Source organism: Sphaeramia orbicularis, unplaced genomic scaffold (genome assembly GCF_902148855.1).
Source record: "Sphaeramia orbicularis unplaced genomic scaffold, fSphaOr1.1, whole genome shotgun sequence".
NCBI classification, from domain to species: domain Eukaryota; kingdom Metazoa; phylum Chordata; class Actinopteri; order Kurtiformes; family Apogonidae; genus Sphaeramia; species Sphaeramia orbicularis.
The window spans coordinates 363,553-382,207 of record NW_021941442.1 but is presented as its reverse complement, the minus strand read 5'-3'; the positions used below and the strand labels follow the sequence as shown (position 1 = coordinate 382,207).

Here is an 18,655-nt window from a genome sequence, read left to right as displayed (position 1 = left end):
CAAACATGATTAGCATAAATGCACAGATGCACATGCACCTTCCACTGAAGGCTAAATGCAGATTTCCCATGAGCCTCTGCTTCTGTCTGTGAGTTCCTCAGCCTTTCTCACCTGAATCCACCAGGAGACACATCATCATCATCGTCGTCGGCGTTGTCATCATCATCATCTAGGTAACTCTAACCCTAACTCCAGTAAACTGGAAAAACTGTACACACGTTATACAGAGACGGTTCTATTTTTAAAAATATTAAGACCGCTGGCATTTGTACATGTCCCACACAGCCTCCTAAGTGCTTCTTAATATTAATAGGACCCACATACCAGCTCAGTGGGTCACATGATCTAATGGGGGCGTGGACAGGCAGGAGGGGTTTTGGGTCACATGATCTAATGGGGGCGTGGAAAGGCAGGGGGGGATTTGGGTTCCACCGTTGTTCCTAATGTGGATCCATTCAGGAACAGTCCACTGTGAGGACCAAGGCTCCTGTAGTCCAACAGCATACTGAACATCACTAAAGGTCAAAGGTCATGGCACCAAATCAAAGCCCATATGTAACTCCCTATCTATTATCAACAGTAATTATATCAATATGTTCAACTGTTTTCAACTGATAACACTTTGAAATGTGTCCCATTAAAAACCAACAGGATTTGGAAAAGGCTAAAAATTCATTAAAAAAATTCAAAAAACAATATTTCACAATTCTTTGAACAAACTTGGTATATTTTACCCCAAAGATGAGGACAATAATATACTAACCCTAACCCCATACTGACAACGATAATACAGCCCATCTGGACCCAGTCTGGACCTCCAGTCCAGACTGGGTCCAGATGTTCTCTACCTGCTTCTGCCACTTCAGTTTTGTATTCTTTACTACTACAACATTCCAGCTGATTTCCTCCTAAACCCATGGAACCAGAACCAGAACACACATATCAGTGGATGTCAAAGGTCACAGGTTCAGAACACACAACAGAACATCTACAAGAACACACATTAATTCTATAAATGTGTGTGTTCTGGTTCCGGACCTCTGATCCAAACGGTCATTCTGGACCTCTGATCCACACAGTCATTCTGGACCTCTGATCCAAACGGTCATTCTGGACCTCTGATCCAAACAGTCAGTCTGGACCTCTGATCCAAACGGTCATTCTGGACCTCTGATCCAAACGGTCAGTCTGGACCTCTGATCCAAACGGTCAGTCTGGACCTCTGATCCAAACGGTCATTCTGGACCTCTGATCCAAACAGTCATTCTGGACCTCTGATCCAAATGGTCATTCTAGACCTCTGATCCAAACAGTCAGTCTGAACCTCTGATCCAAACGGTCATTCTGGGCCTCTGATCCAAACGGTCAGTCTGGGCCTCTGATCCAAACGGTCATTCTGGGCCTCTGATCCAAACAGTCATTCTTGACCTCTGATCCGAACGGTCAGTCTGGACCTCTGATCCAAACGGTCATTCTGGACCTCTGATCCAAACGGTCAGTCTGGACCGCTGATCCAAACGGTCATTCTGGACCTCTGATCCCAACGGTCATTCTGGACCTCTGATCCAAACGGTCAGTCTGGACCACTGATCCAAACGGTCATTCTGGACCTCTGATCCAAACGGTCAGTCTAGATCTCTGATCCAAACGGTCAGTCTAGATCTCTGATCCAAACGGTCATTCTGGACCTCTGATCCAAACGGTCAGTCTAGATCTCCAGATCTCTGATCCAAACGGTCATTCTGGACCGCTGATCCCTCATTTACAGAATTAAACCAACAGCGCTGATCTGGGCCAAACCCTGAGGTTCAGATTCGGGGGGGGGGGGGGGGGGTGGTCAGCTAATCCCTGACACTATCCTGACTCTGAAATGGACTACTGGAGTACTGGACCACTGGCCTAGGGTTAGGGTTCTGGACCTAAGGTTAGGGTTCTGGACCTAAGGTTAGGGTTCTGGGCCCAGGGTTAGGGTTCTGGACCTAAGGTTAGGGTTCTGGACCTAGGGTTAGGGTTCTGGACCTAAGGTTAGGGTTCTGGGCCTAGGGTTAGGGTTCTGGGCCTAGGGTTAGGGTTCTGGGCCTAGGGTTAGGGTTATGTCTTTAGGGTTAGGTCCAGAACCCTAACCCTAGCATATATGTGTGTTAGAGGGTTAACCCTAACCCTACTAATAGTCTCCTCAGGTCTACAAGGGTCCAGGTCAGACCACCTCAGTCTGCTCAGGTCTACAGGGGTCCAGGTCAGACCACCTCAGTCTCCTCAGGTCTACAGGGGTCCAGGTCAGACCCACCTCAGTCTGCTCAGGTCTACAGGGGTCCAGGTCAGACCACCTCAGTCTCTTCAGGTCTACAGGGGTCCAGGTCAGACCACTTCAGTCTGCTCAGGTCTACAGGGGTCCAGGTTGATCTGGATCTGGTTTTATTTGAATCCTTTACTTCAGTTCAGTCACATGCCTTCCACCCAGCGCAGACTCCCATCATGCATTGCATTTGACCTAAATACTGTCTGATGATTCTGCTTTTTGACAAACACACACTAATCTGTTCCAAAATGCACCGACTGTTTAATGAAGCACCGGGGGGGGGGGGGGGGGGGGGGGGGGGGGGTTGATTAGCTTCATGTGTTGGATAGAGTGGATCTGAACACCATCATAGTGGTGTGTGTGTGTGTGTGTGTGTGTGTGTGTGTGTGTGTGTGCGCAGTGGTGGGGGGTGTTCAGTCCAGGCTGTGTGTTGTTTCTTCACTTCAAAGCCTTTGTTCGCTTCAGTCTCCTGGGAACCACTGTCCTGGTTTAAGGGTTGGACTAACACACACACATGCACACACGCACACGCACACACACACACACACACACACACACACAGGGGGTTCAGGTTCAGCCTGGATCATTGGGATCCTGTTCTGGTCCTGAACTACAACCCAAACCCAAACCTGTTCTGTTCTATTCAGTTCTATGTGTTCTACCTGTTCTGTTTCTGTCTGACAGAACACACATGATCAGGACGACGACCACAGTATTGTGTGTGTGTGTGTGTGTGTGTGTGTGTGTGTGTGTGTGTGTGTGTGTGTGTGTGTGTCTAACCCTATGGATCATGGGCTTAGTGTCCATATGTGGTTTTATTTATAGCTGGTGGATCGGCTGAGGCCCAGAGGGTCAGCTGACAAGGAATTAGACAAACTAGACCAGAGTCCAGACCAGCACACACTGACACCTAACTACTGACACACAACCAGTGACACACAACTACAGACACACCTACTACTGACACACAACTACAGACACAACTACTGCTGACACACAACTATTGGCACACAACTACTACTGACACAACTACAGACCCAAATACTACTGACACACAACTACTACTGACACACAAATATAGACACAACTACTACTGACACACAACTACACACACACACAACTACTACTGACACACAACTACTACTGACATACAACTACACACACACAACTACTACTGACACACAACTACTACTGACACACAAATATAGACACAACTACTACTGACACACAACTACACACACACAACTACTACTGACACACAACTACACACACAACTACTACTGACACACAACTACTACTGACATACAACTACAGCACACAACTACTGACACACAATTACTACTGACACATAACTACTGACACACAACTACTGACACAACTACTACTGACACACAACTACTGACACACAACTACTACTGACACAACTACAGACACAAATACTACTGACACAAATATAGACACAACTACTACTGACACGCAACTACACACACACAACTACTACTGACATACAACTACAGCACACAACTACTGACACACAACTACTACTGACACATAACTACACACACAACTACTACAGACACACAGCTACTACTGACACACAACTACTGACACAAAACACACTCAATTGTTATTTAATCACAACAGGATCTAATGTTCTATCACAAAATTGTTCTAATTCTCCTCGTTTCCAGAGGAACTCCCATCTGCCTGTCAGTTAAAAGTGTTTTTAGGATGATTCAAATAATCATTATTTAATAAAACAGTGTTAAATATATATAATAAATACAATTTAAACAAGAAAGAAAAACAAGAAAACAAAAATGAAAATACACAATATGTGCATTTGAATAAATACCTAAAAATATCCATACAGTTCTTTTTAATATCCATATAGTATATGTGAAAAGAAGTGTCACCATATATTGCAGAACTGATGTTTTCGAACAGCCTTATTCGTGTCTCTGTGCAGCAGTCGGTCGGACTTATTTGTCTCCAACAGTCCGACCAAACAGCTGCGCCTCCTCCTCTTCCTCCTCCTCCCCCCTCCCCCCCCCCCCCCCCCCCCGTTTTCCATTTAATACAACTGTGATATAAGTGAATCATAACACTGACAGTTTTAAGCTGTGATTACCAGAGGATTACCAGTTTCACTGTGGCACTGCACTCAACCATGGACGCTGCTGAGGTAGATTAATGCCCCCCCCCCCCCCCCCCCAGCCCTGGCCCCTCCCAGCAGTCATCTCTAACATGACAGCAGAATATGTGTTGGAGGTTCATGCTAAGTCTATTAGGACACGGCTCTAATCCTGTGAGCCAAAGGTCATTTCTAAGTAGACAGAGAGATTAAGGACGAGGGTTCTGCCACCGCAGCGTCAAACACACACTGCACCTGCACCTGTCCGTCAAACACACTGCACCTGCACCTGTCCGTCAAACACACTGCACCTGTCCATCAAACACACTACACCTGCACCTGTCCGTCAAACACACTGCACCTGCACCGGTCTGTCAAACACACTGCACCTGCACCTGTCCATCAAACACACTGCACCTGCCCGTCAAACTCACTGCACCTGCACCTGTCCATCAAACACGCTGCACCTGTCCGTCAAACACACTGCACCTGCACCTGTCCATCAAACACACTGCACCTGCACCTGTTCGTCAAACACACTGCACCTGTCCGTCAAACACACTGCACCTGCACCTATCCATCAAACCCACTGCACCTGCACCTGTCCGTCAAACACACTGCACCTGCCCGTTAAACACACTGCACCTGCACCTGTCCATCAAACACACTGCACCTGCACCTGTCCGTCAAACACACTGCACCTGCCCGTCAAACACACTGCACTGCACCTGTCCATCAAACACACTGCACCTGCACCTGTCCATCAAACACCTGCGCCTGCACCTGTCCGTCAAACACACTGCACCTGCACCCGTACCTGCACCTGTCCGTCAAACACACTGCACCTTCACCTGCACCTGTCCGTCAAACACACTGCACCTGCAGCCATATCTGCACCTGTCCGTCAAAAACATTGCGCGTGCACCTGTCCGTCAAACACACTGCACCTGCCACTCAAACCCACTGCACCTGCATCTGTCCGTCAAACACACTGCACCTGCACCTGTCTGTCAAACACACTGCACCTGCACCTGTCCATCAAACACACTGCACCTGCCCGTCAAACTCACTGCACCTGCACCTGTCCATCAAACACACTGCACCTGTCCGTCAAACACACTGCACCTGCACCTGTCCATCAAACACACTGCACCTGCACCTGTTCGTCAAACACACTGCACCTGTCCGTCAAACACACTGCACCTGCACCTATCCATCAAACACACTGCACCTGCACCTGTCCGTCAAACACACTGCACCTGTCCGTCAAACACACTGCACCTGCCCATCAAACCCACTGCACCTGCACCTGTCCGTCAAACACACTGCACCTGCCCGTTAAACACACTGCACCTGCACCTGTCCATCAAACACACTGCACCTGTCCGTCAAACACACTGCACCTGCCCGTCAAACACACTGCACCTGCACCTGTCCATCAAACACAGTGCACCTGCACCTGTCCATCAAACACACTGCACCTGCACCTGTCCATCAAACACTGCGCCTGCACCTGTCCGTCAAACACACTGCACCTGCACCCGTACCTGCACCTGTCCGTCAAACACACTGCACCTTCAGCTGCACCTGTCCGTCAAACACACTGCACCTGCCACTCAAACCCACTGCACCTGCACCCACACATGCTCCTGTCTGTCAAACACACTGCATCTGTGCCTGCCACTCAAACCCACTGCACCTGCACCTGTCCGCCAAACACACTGCACCTGTCTATCAAACACACACTGCACCTGCACCCACACCTGTCCATCACAACCACTACACCTACACCTGCACCTGTCCGTCAAACACACTGCATCCGCACCTGTCCGTCAAACACACTGCACCTGCACCTGCACCTGTCCATCAAACACACTGTACCTGCACCTGTTCGTCAAACACACTGCACCTGCACCTGTCCATCAAACACACTGTACCTGCACCTGTCCGTCAAACACACTGCGCCTGCACCCGCACCTGTCCATCAAACCCAGTACATCTGAACCTGCAACTGTCCATCAAACCCACTGTGCCTGCACCTGCACCCGCGCCTGCACCTGTCCGTCAAACACACTGCACCCACACCTGTCACTCAAACCCACTGCACCTGCCCATCAAACACACTGCACCTGCACCTGTCCATCAAACACACTGCATCTGCACCTGTCCGTCAAACACACTGCACCTGCACCCACACCTGCACCTGTCCATCAAACACACTGTACCTGCACCTGTTCGTCAAACACACTGCACCTGCACCTGCCCATCAAACACACTGCACCTGCCCGTCACACTGCACCTGCACCCGCACCCACACCTGCACCCGCCCGTCAAACACACTGCACCTGCACCCACACCAGTCCGTCAAACACGCTGCACCTGTCTGTCAAACCCACTGCACCTGCCCGTCAAACCCACTGCACCTGCACCTGCTCGTCAAACACACTGCACCTGCCACTCAAACCCACTGTACCTGCACCTGTCCGTCAAACACAAATACCCATCAGTCCCCACTGCACCTGCCACTCAAACACAAATACCCATCAGCCCCAGCTGTGGTCATGTGACAAGTGATAGGCAGATGCACACCCATGAAAATGACAAATGAAGCCGACGCACAACTGACAGAAACTACAGCTCCTCAAATGGTCACTGAAGGCCAGTCTACGTAAACCCACACAGACCCCCCACACACACACACACACACACAGACCCCTCCCATATGAAAATGTACAACACCGGTCTAAGTAAACCCACTCAGAACCCCCACACACAGACCCCCCCCCACCCCACCCCCCATGAAAAGAATGAAGCTTATGTGGAAGTGTCCAGATCTGAACTGGGATATCTGCTGTAAACAGAACCAGTAGTACAGGGTCCAACAGTACCAGGATCCAACAGTACAGTGTCCAACAGTACAGGGTCCAACAGTACAGGGTCCAATAGTACAGGGTCCAACAGTACCAGGGTCCAACAGTACAGGGTCTAATAGTACAGGGTCCAATACTACAGGGTCCAATAGTACAGTGTCCAACAGTACAGGGTCCAACAGTAACAGAGTCCAACAGTACAGGGTCCAACGGTACAGGGTCCAACAGTACAGAGTCCAACAGTACAGAGTCCAACAGAACAGGGTCCAACAGTACAGAGTCCAACAGTACAGAGTCCAACAGAACAGGGTCCAATAGTACAGTGTCCAACAGTACAGGGTCCAACAGTAACAGAGTCCAACAGTACAGGGTCCAACGGTACAGAGTCCAACAGTAACAGAGTCCAACAGTACAGGGTCCAACAGTAACAGAGTCCAACAGTACAGGGTCCAATTGTACAGTGTCCAACAGTACAGGGTCCAGCAGTAACAGAGTCCAACAGTACAGGGTCCAACGGTACAGAGTCCAACAGTAACAGAGTCCAACAGTACAGTGTCCAACAGTAACAGAGTCCAACAGTACAGGGTCCAATAGTACAGGGTCCAACAGTACAGGGTCCAACAGAAACAGAGTCCAACAGTACAGGGTCCAACGGTACAGAGTCCAAAGGTACAGAGTCCAACGGTACAGGGTCCAACAGTACAGGGTCCAACAGTACAGAGTCCAACAGTACAGAGTCAAACAGAACAGGGTCCAACAGTACAGAGTCCAACAGTACAGAGTCCAACAGAACAGGGTCCAACAGTACAGAGTCCAACAGTAACAGAGTCCAACAGTACAGGGTCCAATAGTACAGTGTCCAACAGTACAGGGTCCAACAGTACAGAGTCCAACAGTACAGAGTCCAACAGTACAGAGTCCAACAGAACAGGGTCCAACAGTACAGGGTCCAACAGAACAGGGTCCAACAGTACAGAGTCCAACAGAACAGGGTCCAACAGTACAGAGTCCAACAGTACAGAGTCCAACTGGGTCCAGATCCATGGGGGACCGTGGGATTCAGATTCAGACTGAAATGAGGACACATGCTGGGTCCAACTGTAGTCAACTGTAAGTAATATTATTATTATTATTATTATTATTATTATTATTGTTATTATTATTGTTGTTGTTGTTGTTGTTATTGTTGTTGTTATTATTACCGTCATTATTACTGTTGTTGTTCTATTCTCAGTCCCTTTGGTTCCCACAGACAGAACCTTCTGATCCAAACCTCCAGTCCAGTTCCTCCTGGTTCCAGGACTCGGTTCTCCTCCGGTTCTTACCTGGTGTAGTCGGTGTTTCAGTCGGTGTGTCTGTCTGTTTCTGTCGCTGCTTCCGTCCGTGTTTCCGTCGGTCTGTCCGTCCGGTACTCCAGCCGGTATCACTCCCACATTAAATCCAATCGGTCGGTTCCATTTCCCTCTTCGTCGTCGCACTCACGGAGACGCCTGGATCTCGTTTCGCTTTTGCGCGTCAGAAGGCGCCGCTCCGCCGATGACAGCCCCGGTGCGGACACGTACACCGGCGAGCATCCACGGAGCATCCACCGATAATCCACCGCGTCTGAATCAGCTGCCGTTTGAGTTTGAGAAGCGGTGAGACGTGTCTGAACTTTACCGGAGTCAGACCGTAAATATCCAGATGGTCAGAAACCCGGTGCAAACCCGTAGATCCCGGTAAAATCCTGCCCACACGCGGTGACGGTGTGTGTTGGTCCGGACTGAGCGGCTGTTGTCTGCGATGGGATCTGAAACCTGCAGATACAAGACACGGACAGACACTGCGCATGCGTGGACAGAGGAGAAACAGCAAACGGAGGCAACAGAGAAAACAGACAGACAGGAGACAACAGACAGACAACAGACAGACAAAAGAAAACAGACAGACAGGAGACAACAGACAGACAAAAGAAAACAGACAGACAGGAGACAACAGACAGACAACAGACAGACAAAAGAAAACAGACAGACAGGAGACAACAGACTGACAAAAGAAAACAGACAGACGGGAGACAACAGACAGACAACAGACAGACAGACAAAAGAAAACAGACAGACAGGAGACAACAGACAGACAAAAGAAAACAGACAGACAGGAGACAACAGACAGACAACAGACAGACAAAAGAAAACAGACAGACAGGAGACAACAGACTGACAACAGACTGACAAAAGAAAACGGACAGACGGGAGACAACAGACAGACAACAGACAGACAGACAAAAGAAAACAGACAGACAGGAGACAACAGACAGACAGACAAAAGAAAACAGACAGACAGGAGACAACAGACAGACAACAGACAGACAAAAGAAAACAGACAGACAGGAGACAACAGACAGACAACAGACAGACAGACAAAAGAAAACAGACAGACAGGAGACAACAGAGATAACCCTTACCAAAAAGAAGTATACCTCAAGTATAGTTGATTAAGTATACTTAAGTTTTGAAGTATACTTCCCAAAGTATACTTTTATCTATCAAGTATCCTGATACAAATATACTATTAGTGAACTTACAAGTAAACTTTTTGGGACTAAATTGGCCCAATTTCAGTTTATAAAAGTACACTTTCAAGTATACTTAACAGTAAACTTCTAGGTTTACTATTAGTTTACTGGGAATAAACTTGTAGTCCACTTTCTAGTTCATAAAAGTACACTTTGAAGTATACTTAAAGTTAAGTTTTTGGTAAGATATTGGTATCTTGAACGCTTATGCCACGTAACTTTGCTTGAGTGTGACCTGTGAGATAAACAGAAACACACACACAAAAACAAAGAAAACATTTAAAATAATAATTCTACCCACAGCTGATATTTAAGTAAAAATGTAAAGATATCAACAACTTTGGGGCCACAATCAAAATGTAAAGTATCAAAGGTACTTAGGAAAGGATTAAGACTTCAGTTGGATATTGGTTGTATGAAGAAAACAATGAAATGAAATTGCTTCATGTGCATTACAAACAGTGGTCTGACTGTTTGTGTGGTCTGACTGTTTCTGTGGTTTGACTGTTTGTGTGGCCTGACTGTGTCTGTGGTCTGACTGTGTCTGTGGTCTGACTGTGTCTGTGGTGTGGTCTGACTGTGTCTGTGGTCTGACTGTTTGTGTGGTCTGACTGTTTGTGTGGTCTGATTGTGTCTGTGGTCTGACTGTGTCTGTGGTCTGACTGTTTGTGTGGTCTGACTGTGTCTGTGGTCTGACTGTTTCTGTGGTCTGACTGTTTGTGTGGTCTGTCTGTTTGTGTGGTCTGATTGTGTCTGTGGTCTGACTGTGTCTGTGGTCTGACTGTTTGTGTGGTCTGACTGTTTGTGTGGCCTGACTGTTTGTGTGGTCTGACTGTGTCTGTGGTCTGACTGTGTCTGTGGTCTGACTGTTTGTGTGGTCTGACTGTTTGTGTGGTCTGATTGTGTCTGTGGTCTGACTGTGTCTGTGGTCTGACTGTGTCTGTGGTTTGACTGTTTGTGTGGTCTGACTGTTTGTGTGGTCTGACTGTGTCTGTGGTCTGACTGTTTGTGTGGTCTGACTGTTTGTGTGGTCTGATTGTGTCTGTGGTCTGACTGTTTGTGTGGTCTGACTGTGTCTGTGGTCTGACTGTGTCTGTGGTCTGTCTGTTTGTGTGGTCTGACTGTGTCTGTGGTCTGACTGTTTGTGTGGTCTGATTGTGTCTGTGGTCTGACTGTTTGTGTGGTCTGACTGTTTGTGTGGTCTGATTGTGTCTGTGGTCTGACTGTGTCTGTGGTCTGACTGTGTCTGTGGTCTGACTGTTTGTGTGGTCTGACTGTGTCTGTGGTCTGACTGTTTGTGTGGTCTGATTGTGTCTGTGGTCTGTCTGTGTCTGTGGTCTGACTGTTTCTGTGGTCTGACTGTTTGTGTGGTCTGATTGTGTCTGTGGTCTGTCTGTTTGTGTGGTCTGACTGTGTCTGTGGTCTGTCTGTGTCTGTGGTCTGATTGTGTCAGTGGTCTGACTGTGTCTGTGGTCTGACTGTTTGTGTGGTCTGATTGTGTCTGTGGTCTGTCTGTGTCTGTGGTCTGATTGTGTCAGTGGTCTGACTGTGTCTGTGGTCTGACTGTTTGTGTGGTCTGATTGTGTCTGTGGTCTGTCTGTGTCTGTGGTCTGACTGTTTGTGTGGTCTGTCTGTTTGTGTGTTCTGATTGTGTCTGTGGTCTGTCTGTGTCTGTGGTCTGATTGTGTCAGTGGTCTGATTGTGTCTGTGGTCTGTCTGTGTCTGTGGTCTGATTGTGTCAGTGGTCTGATTGTGTCTGTGGTCTGTCTGTGTCTGTGGTCTGATTGTGTCAGTGGTCTGATTGTGTCTGTGGTCTGTCTGTTTGTGTGGTCTGATTGTGTCTGTGGTCTGATTGTGTCTGTGGTCTGACTGTGTCTGTGGTCTGACTGTTTGTGTGGTCTGACTGTTTCTTTGCAGCAGTGACAGTAGTTTGTAGTTTGTATTTCCTCTTGGGGATTACTACAGTAAATCTATCTATCCATCTATATCCAGATCACAGAGCCACAGGCTTTATCTGCTTTTATGGAGCGTCTGATCTGCACTAACTCTGTTCCTGTGCATTAGAACATAAGCCTTCAACAATAGAGAGGATTCAACAATAGAGAGGAGCGCACAGAGACTGAGTCTGATCCACCATCTGGGATCAGGACATCAGAAGGGCCATTAGAACCGACACAGGTGGCACCACCAAGGATTAGAACCAACACATGTGAAACCACCAAGCACTAGAACCGACACATGTGGAACCACCAAGCACTAGAACCGACACATGTGGAACCACCAAGTATTAGAACCGACACATGTGGAACCATCAAGCTTTAGATCCGACACATGTGGAACCATCAAACTTTAGATCCGACACATGTGGAACCACCAAGCATTAGAATCGACTCGTGGAACCATCAAGCTTTAGAACCGACACATGTGGAACCATCAAGCTTTAGATCCGACACATGTGGAACTACCAAGCATTAGAATCGACACGTGGAACCATCAAGCTTTAGAACTGACACATGTGGAACCACCAAGCATTAGAACCGACACATGTGGAACCACCAAGCATTAAAATTGACACGTGGAACCATCAAGCTTTAGAACCAACACATGTGGAACCACCAAGCATTAGAACCGACACATGTGGAACCACCAAGCATTAGAATCGACATGTGGAACCATCAAGCTTTAGAACCAACACATGTGGAACCACCAAGCATTAGAACCGACACATGTGGAACCACCAAGTATTAGAACCGACACATGTGGAACCACCAAGCATTAGAATTGACACGTGGAACCATCAAGCTTTAGAACCAACACATGTGGAACCACCAAGCATTAGAACCGACACATGTGGAACCACCAAGCATTAGAATCGACACGTGGAACCATCAAGCTTTAGAACCAACACATGTGGAGCCACCAAGCATTAGAACCGACACATGTGGAACCACCAAGCATTAGAACCGACACATGTGGAACCACCAAGCATTAGAACCAACACATGTGGAACCACCAAGCATTAGAACCGACACATGTGGAACCACCAAGCATTAGAACCGACACATGTGGAACCACCAAGCACTACCAGAGGAGCAGAATGTATGTCCAATACAACAGCTGATCACCAGGAGGAGATGGAGACACTGTGGGTTTACACTGACTGTAACCATGACTGCACCTGTGGTCGTCATGGTTACCATGATGCACCACAGAAAGAGGAGGAGGAGCCATAACCCTCACCTGGAGGAACCAGACAAAGAGAGGGTGGAGGAGGTAGAGGAGGAGAGGGTGGAGATGGTGGACTGAGGCGGCACCAGGAGCCAACAGCCTGGGTTTTTCTTAGTTTATTTTTTTCGTCACCCAGTTCTGAAGGTGGAAGGAGTGCAGACAGTGCAGTAAAAATAGAACAGCCTCAGTTGTTGTTCTAGTTCCAGTGTTAGTAACAGTCGACTGATGAAAGGACTGTGCATGTGGACTGTGAACACAGACAGAGGAGAGGAAACCTAGAGACTGAGAGCATTAGAATTTAAAATGAGCATGGAGTGTCCAAATGAGATGAGTGGAAATAAGGTTCAATGTGAGCAAGAAAAGACAGCAGAAGGAAAAGAAGAGAGCAAAACAGAGCAAAGACCAAACAAGGAGAGAAAAGAGACACTCAGACCAGGGTCTGGACCGAAGGAAACCAGGGTCTGGATGGACTGATGTGGACCGAAGGAAACCAGGGTCTGGACGGACTGATGTGGACCGAAGGAAACCAGGGTCTGGACAGACTATGGTGGACTGAAGGAGACCAGGGTCTGGACAGACTATGGTGGACTGAAGGAGACCAGGGTCTGGATGGACTGATGTGTGTAATAATAATAATAATAATAATAATAGTGGTGTTGGTCCGTGTGTCCTGTTCTTAATCATACTAACAGTAACCCCTCTCCTCGTCTGTATTTTCCTGTATGTGTGTGTTCATGTGCATCACCATGAGTCCAGATGATCCACTGTGACATCATCCCCAGGCTTTAATCCACTCACATAATGCATTTCCATACAGTCCAGTATAAGCCTGGACCAGGTGGACCAAGGTCAGGGGGACCAGGGTCAGGCGGACCAGGGTCAGCTGGACCAGGGTCTGAGTTGTAATGGACTGGAATCCACTGTGTGTGTGTGTGTGTGTGTGTGTGTGTGTGTGTGTGTGTGTACCATCTGTCACTGGGGTCTATACTGTTCTACTGTTCTCCGACAACCCCCCCGCCCCCCCCCAAGATAAAAGGACATAAAAGCACGTTAATGCTTCCATCCTGTTCCTGCAGCTGTGGGACATGTCCTGTTGTTTTCCTGAAAACTCCTGAATGATAGAAGATCACATGACATAAGATGACATGATATAAGATGACATGATAATGACTTCTTCATTAATACTAATAGCACACCAGACATAAGTCATAGTCTACTATGGGAATCTCTGAAGTGCTACCTGAGAGGACAAATTATTTCATATGTTTCTCTGCAAAGGAAAGTATACCTAACTTCTATTAGAAATATAACAGATAAGATCTCAGACTTAGACCAGTTATATTCTATTGCCCCATCTGATGATCTGTATAAACAGAGGCTTCTTCTCCAAACAGAATTTGATAATTATTCTACAGTTCAAGCAGAAGACATGCTCTTGAAGTCTAGACATGCCTATTATTAATTTGGGGACAAACCAAGTCAACTGCTGGCACAACAGCTGAGAAAGTCCATGGCTTCGAAAATGATACATGAAATTCAGGTGGGTGACACACTTACCTGTGACCCTGGTGAAATCAATAACGCCTTTATGTTATTTTATAATTCACTGAATTCATCTGAAGCAATCTATGATAAAGAGGAATTACAAGGCTTTTTCAAGGATCTTAAAGTTCTCCAAATTAATACTGATAAGGCTAATTTGCTGGAAAGCCCAATTACTCTTCAAGAAATTCAAAAGGCCATCTTTAAGATGCAAAGTGGGAAAAGTCCAGGTAGAGATGGGTTTTGTACTGAATTCTATAAAAAATTTTCAGACCAATTAGCTCCTCTTCTTTTGAATATGTACAGTGATTACCTCCGCCAAGGAGGTTCTGTTTTTGCCAGGGTTTGTTTGTTTGTTTGTTTGTCTGTCTGTCCGTTAGTGTGCAACATAACTCAAAAAGTTATGTACAGATTTGGATGAAATTTTCAGGGTTTGTTGGAAATGGGATAAGGAAGAAATGATTAACTTTTGGGGGTGATTCGGAAGAAATCCTGGATTCTGAAATTTAACTCAGGAATTGACAATGGGGTCCTCTATCACATTTCAAAGGCTGATCCGGATCTGATCCAGAAGGCGGATTTTATTTAAAAAAATAAATGTAGGATTTGTATCACCGATTATGTGGGGAATTTTTGCGCTTGGCGGAGGCCTGCGCTCTCCGAGTGCTTTTCTAGTTCATACTGCAATAAAAAAAACTTCCTCCCACATTACTTGAAACTCAAATATCCCTCTTACTGAAGAAAAATAAAAACTGTCAGCTCTGTACTTCCTATCGCCCTATTTCATTGCTAAATGTTGACATCAAAATACTAGCTAAAATCCTTGCTACTTGTTTGGAAACAGTAATGCCTGAAATTATATCTCCTGATCAAACTGGTTTCATTAAAAACAGGTTTTGTTTTTTTAATCTAAGACGTTTGTTCAACATAATTTATCATCCAAATAATTCTGCGGTTCCTGAAATGGTTATCTCTTTAGATGCGGAAAAAGCATTTGACCGCGTAGAATGGAACTATTTATTTTGCACACTTCAAAAATTTGGGTTTGGTACGATCTTTATTTCTTGGGTGAAACTATTATACACTGCTCCTGTCTCTTCAGTTCGCACAAATAATACTTTTTCCAGTCAATTTCCTGTCAGCAGAGGAACGAGGCAGGGCTGCCCCTTCTCACCCCTTCTTTTTGTGTTAGCTATCAAGCCGCTAGCATTAGCTCTGCGTCAAAATACTGGAATTAAAGGGATCACAAGAGAGGGCCAAGAACAACATGCGTCTCTTTATGCTGACGATTCGCTTTTGTTCATATCCGACCCACACACCAGTTTTCCACAGGTTTTTAATACTCTCAAAAAATTTGAAAGATTTTCAGGATACAAGTTAAACCTTGAGAAAAGTGAATTATTTCCAGTTAATGCTGCAGCTTGTAATTATCCACCTGACTCACTTCCTTTTAAAACAACCAACCAGTTTGATTATTTGGGCATCATTGTTACTCAAAAATATTATGATCTTTTCGCCGTTAATTTTCAAGTTTTACTAGATCAGACAAAGTCCACCCTACATCGTTGGTCCTCTCTTCCTTTATCTGTTGCTGGTCGTATAAATTCTGTCCAAATGAACATTTTACCTAAATTTACTTATCTTTTCCAATGTTTACTCGTTTTTATCCCCAAAACATTTTTCAACTAGAAGAGAGTGCAGACCTCCGCCAAGGCTGATCAGTGGCCCCCCCCCGTGGGCCCCCCCACCCCCGATCACCACCAAAATTTAATAATTTCTTCCTTATCCCATTTCCAACAAACCCTGAAAATTTCATCCAAATCTCTCCATAACTTTTTGAGTTATGTTGCACACTAACGGACAGACAAACAAACAGACAAACAAACAAACAAACAAACAAACCCTGGCAAAAACATAACCTCCTTGGCGGAGGTAATAAACTAAACGGCATCTTATCAACTTTCATTTGGAATGGCAAGCCACCACGGCTTTCATGGTCTATGCTGCAACAGCCTAAAAAGTTGGGAGGAATGGGTGCTCCAAATTTTATCTATTATTATTGGGCTGCAAATATACGACCAATTGTTTACTGGCTCTATGAACATCCGGGAGCTGATGCGCCACCATGGTTACAACTGGAGGCAGCATCTTGTCACCCATCCTCTCTTTAAGCTCTAATTTTTTTCAAATGCAGTTTCTCCAACTGATTATACTAAAAACATTATTGTAAAATGTACTGTTAAAATTTGGATTCAGTTCAAGCATCATTTTAATTGGACATCAATTTGTCTAAAAGCGCCTATCCAATCAAACCATCTCTTTAAACCAGCTCTATTGGACAAAGCCTATTCTGTTTGGAAGGACAGGAGGATCAAGACATTTGCTGATCTGTATGACAACGGCATATTCATGTCTTTTACCAATCTTATTGATAAGTATCAGATCCAAAACAGAGACTTTTTCCGCTATTTACAGATTCGTGACTTTTTGTCGAAAATGACACCTCAGTTCCCTAATGCCCCAGAAATAAATCCATGTGACTCAATTTTAGAACGTCCCCAAGCACTGAAGGGAATCATTTCAATGCTATATAATAAATTTCTAAATTTTCATTTTCATGTTCATATTAATTTTCCTCAGTTTTAAAAGGAGAATGGGAAACTGAGTTAAATTTAACAATTTGTGAAAGTCTATGGTTTAGCATTTTAAAGAGGGTTCACACATCTTCCGTCTGCGCTAAACAGTCATTTATGCAGTGTAAAATTTTACATCACTGTTTTTGGACCAATCAAAAGATGGCAAAGATTTTCTCTGATGTAAATCCGAACTTTAACCGGTGTGGTGCTGCTCCTGCTAATCATGTTCACATGTTTTGGTCTTGCTCAAAACTTAATACTTTTTGGAATGATATTTTTGCTCTGATTAGCACTGCTTTGGGTAAATCAGTGCAACCATGCCCCCTACCGGCAATTTTTGGAGTTTCCTCTCCTGCACTGGGATTATCCAAAGCCCAAAGTGACTCGATAGCTTTTTGTACGCAATTAGCCCGTCATATGATTCTGTTTAAGTGGAAGGAACCGCTGCCACCCACTTTTGTGCAATGGGTGCATGATTTACTTGTCTTTTTAAAGCTGGAAAAGATTAAGTTTTCTGTTTGTGGACAAATTAATTTGTTTTATCAACAATGGAATCCTTTTTTCTCTACTGTCAACACGAGTGTCCTGCTGTCACCTACTTCCTTTTGATGGAGAAATGTGTTGTTGGTTTGCATTGTACTGACTCAGCCCTGAGTATTGTAAAGAGGAGTTGATAATGTTATTTATCTTGTTGCTTTTTTTGGGGGGGTGGGGGGGGGGTCTGGTACGTTTGTTGTATGGTTTGTTTGTATATGTTGTGTCTGTGTAGTTCCCTGTGTATGGGTACATGTTTGTGTAAATATATAATTTGAAATAAAGGAAAAAATTAATTAATTAATTAATTTTTTTTTTAAAAATCACATGACAGAAGATCACATGATAGAAGATCACATGGTATAAGATCACATGGTATAAGATCAAATGACATAAGATCACATGATAGAAGATCACATGGTATAAGATCACATGGTATAAGATCACATGACATAAGATCACATGATAGAAGATTACATCATAAAATATCACATGACATAAGATCACATGATATAAGATCACATGGTATAAGATCAAATGACATAAGATCACATGATATAAGATCAAATGACATAAGATCACATGATAGAAGATCACATGATAGAAGATCACATGATGTAAGATCACACGATGTAAGACCACATGGTATAAGATCACATGATATAAGATCACATGACATAAGATCACATGACATAAGATCATATGATAGTGTCATAGAATTAATTCACTAGCAAAACATGTGTGCTGTCACTCAACCCAGACGAAGACGCCACTGTGTCTTTGTTTTGGTGATGGAATTATCATTTTTAACACACAGCTGTTTGCTGTCAGTCACTGAACTGCTGAAGACTGAAAAAG

General features: G+C 45.3%; 1 long non-coding RNA gene across 1 annotated transcript in view; it reads right to left on the bottom strand.

Annotated features, from left to right (window-relative positions):
- LOC115415748 (uncharacterized) overlaps positions 1 to 9,080 on the bottom strand; it is a 33,531-nt gene extending 24,451 nt beyond the window's left edge. The window contains exon 1 of the long non-coding RNA XR_003934865.1: positions 8,629 to 9,080. This is a non-coding gene — a long non-coding RNA (uncharacterized LOC115415748). The remainder of the gene's footprint in view (positions 1 to 8,628) is intronic.
- Positions 9,081 to 18,655: the final 9,575 nt, after the last annotated feature.